We start from the raw sequence: 3,855 nt of genomic DNA, 5'->3' as shown, positions 1-3,855 counted from the left end.
AGCATGCTGGCAGACTTACTGTCATCTATTATAGTTTTAAAGATATTATCCCCCAAAGGCAGCAAATATTTGAGAGTTAGTGAAATAAGCTACATATATTGGCAAAATCTAGGTTAAACACAAAAGAAAACAAAACCAGTCATTGTAAGAACTGTCTTTCAAAGCAATTAAGTTAGATGCTAAAGATGGTAGAAGTTAACATAATAGGTGGGTAAACCTTATAAAACCTTCAAATCTTTCTGGAATTTCAAGGTTTAACCCTGAATGTGGATTACTGTTTGCACTGAATCGAAAAACTTTTAACATCTATTTACGGTTTTCTCTTCTGGCTTGCTGCTAGGCAGAGCTGGTCAAAACATGTTATATAAACATGACAGAAAACATTTCCAAGTTAAATTTAGTTATTATGGAGCCTACACTTTAAGGCACAGTGGGCAGATGGAACACAAGTCAGATCTAATGATGGTCGTGGTTACTCACCTCAATGACATCTGATACCCTCTAAATGGCTATAGTTGCTTTTAAGACCTTAAAACCAGAGTAAAGGCAATATTAATCTATAGTCAAGTCAGTTCAGAAAATGAAGAGAAAAAATATATCCAGACCAGATTGTCTAAAATTACATGGGTCTTTAGAAAACCCTCTGCAAGCCTGCATTCCCCACCATCTTGTCAAAGGGAAGAGCACCAGTGAAGGGATGATGTACATGCAATCGTGGAGTTACTTCTCAGCATCAGCAAGAGGTAAGAAGAGAATGGGAATAAGCGTCACCACACCCTTATCCGTTTTCTCTACTTCACAAGATTGGGAAAACTCCCCTAGCCATGTGGTTCAGAGACAGGCACGTGGTGGTCAGGAAGGTGTCAATCTCACACAACAACATTCTTTTGGGGGGGGCTGTCCCCTGCACTGTAGGATGTTCAGCCACACCCCTGACCTCTACCTGCTACAAGAGAGTAGCAGCTGCTCCCAAGCCCCAGTCAAGATAATGAAAAATATCTCCAGACATTGCAAATGTCCCCTGGGAGGCAAAAAAGCCCCTCGACTTGAGAACCGCTGATTTTGACCATTCATCCTCTTCTGTCTTAAATCATTGCTACTAAGGGTGAGGCCGGCTTTACGGACCTTGGAAATAATTATTAAGTAATCTCTTTGATTTTGTTTTTCCTCTGGATGAAACAACTTTAACTCAAAAGAGGTACCTTCCCTTACCTGTGGGCCCGTGTCTTCTGAACTGGAAGGACTGTTCGAGATCCCGTAATCCAGACTCACATTTCAGATTAGCCTCGTGGAAGAATATATTCGATCCAGTTCTGTAAGAGGATGGATAGAAAACATGGTTCAAAACTGTTTCAAAAGGGAAATAATGAATGACAGAAGAAAGATGGCTGTTTCTGGTCCCCTGAGAAAAGCAACACTGTGATTAGGTGACGGCAGAGGTGGATGGGCCCCAGCAGGAGCCCCAGAAGCATTTGGCTGGTTTCCACGAACTCAGGAACTCCATTTTCTAGTTGTTTCCCTGTGAGTAGACACAGGCAGTCTGCCTTTCAAGGATCAGCTTAGAAAGGATCAAATCAGCAACATTGTGGAGTCATTGAACTGAGGAAAAGACATTAGAAAAAAAAAGGACAATGATGAGAGATTTCCGAGGTGCACAGAGCTCACTAGAGAGGATTTTTGTTCGTGATAGGAATGCAAGTCAGGAAAAAGAGGGAAAATATGCTAAATCGGTGGACATTTTGTTTAGGCACAGTAGAGACATATTTGTGTGCTTGATGATGTGTCTATTATTCAACACTTTAATGAATCCAACGTTAATCAGTGTTTAGCAAGAGATAAATCGCATGTTTCAACAAGCAGTTGGGCAACATGGACCGCACGCTTGCTCCCGGCAGGAGCGATGCTGGGGGCTGGGGTTCCGTGGTTTGCAGAGGACTCAGCCACTGTAGCCAGAGAAAATGGCAGTGGTTCCATTAACTCTGTCCCCAGACTGGCATTTTCAGGCCTATATGTGGCAGAGTAATACTATAGCAAGTTCTTTTTGTTACTTTAGGTATACTGAATGCTTGTCACGTTTTAAAGGCTTCTATTATATCCAGGTTTCCAGCACTATTGATTTAGCTTTACAGTGACTATGTAAATGGGTGAGAAACTTCACCTGCCCCAGGACTGCATAACCAAAGAATTTTACAAAATTTTGATCAAGGATAATGGTGTGAAGTGGGAAAGAATGGCCTTTAGTAGGTCAGAGGGATGACAACTCTGACACATACTAAGTTTAGACGTCTCTAAATCTCAGTATCTGCACCTGAGATGAGCATCACGGTAAGAACACTTGTGTTTGTTACCTCCGTTCTAGGCTTGAACAAGTTAAATTGTAGGGAAGTGCTTTTGCAGACTATTAAGAACCACACTAACTCTATTTCGTACTATTTACATCATAATGATATCATAGAGATCAATTTTTATTTTAAAAGCACCTGGACACCAGGCACTGTTACGTCTTATCGTGATTTTCATTATGGAACACCATGATTCTGAGGAACCGGAATGGGGTTCTCTCTGCGTCCAGCGTTGTCTTCATCCGTTTGGCTGCTGTCACAGAAAACCATCGACCGGGAAGCTTATAAACAGCAAACACTGATTTCTCACAGTGCTGGAGGCTGGCAAGTCCAAGATCAAGGCACCAGCAGGCAGACTTGGGGTCCTGGTTCACAGACAGTCGTCTTTTAGCTGTAACATCACATGGTGGAAGGGGCAAGGGAGCTCCCTGTGGTCTCTTTTCAAAGGGCACTAATCCCATTCATGAGGGCCCCACCTTCACAGCCTCATCAACCCCAAAGGCCCACCTCCTAATACCCCCACTTGGGGGTCAGGACTTCAACATAGGGATCTGGGGGACACACATTCAGTCTGCAACAGACCTTTTAAGGTGAAAGTGGTGCAGTGAGAGGTGTGTAAAATTCCCAGGTTGTGGTCCAGGAGGGAACTTCAGCAGCTTCTCCTTAGCCTTCTCACCCATACCCCTCCCTGGAGCCCATCACTGGGAGGGTGGCCCTTCCTCTGAAGGGATGAACAGGTCCAGGTGAAGGTAAGAAGTGGAATCTGAGGGCAGAGGGCTGTGCTCTGAGAAGACATTTTCTCTTAAGACTGTGAGAATCCCTGTTCACAGTGGAACAGTTTGCCATGACTGTGGCCCTCACCCAGCTCCTTGCCACGGGCAGAGTTACCGAAAAGGAGACAGACGTCTCAGGGCCACCCAAAGCCAGCCCTTCGCCACCAGCAGCACTGCCTGGAAGAAAGATGTGCTTTGTACCCACAGACCTTGAAGTGGAATGAACTTGCATCTGTGTTCTACCCAATGCATTTATCCTTGATTCAGTATATATTTAAATTGACTCCACTATGTTCCTAGATATTCCTTGCATGTGTGTGGTATTTTAATCCCATTATTCTCTTTCAGCAGAATGGTCCTAGTGATTGCCCATGACAGGTAGTTTTTAATATCTCAAGGATGGCAAGAATGGGCATAGCTGTCAAATAATCATAGAGTGTCTTTAAACAAAATGATTACAAAATAAACAAATCCATACATCAAAGCAGTGGAAAGATGAAACATTAAATGAACCAACTGTGCATTAGCAGAGAGCTTCAGAAGCCCTAAGTTGAATTTAGCTTTCATGAAAATGAGAATTATCACCAGTGGTTAAGGTAAGGTCCTGAGCGAGATGCTTCCTACTGTTTTGGCAACATTATTTAGTTTCAATCCACAGCTACTAAATTACCCTTTGCTTCTTTCTGAGGGAAGCAAACCTGCCCTGTACTATCTTGAAAAATTCTGAGGTAATTTCCAGA

The sequence above is a fragment of the Mesoplodon mirus genome, assembly GCF_964341445.2.
Source record: "Mesoplodon mirus genome assembly, chromosome: 17".
Classification (NCBI taxonomy): Eukaryota; Metazoa; Chordata; class Mammalia; order Artiodactyla; family Ziphiidae; genus Mesoplodon; species Mesoplodon mirus.
Note: the sequence above shows the minus strand (reverse complement) of the source record.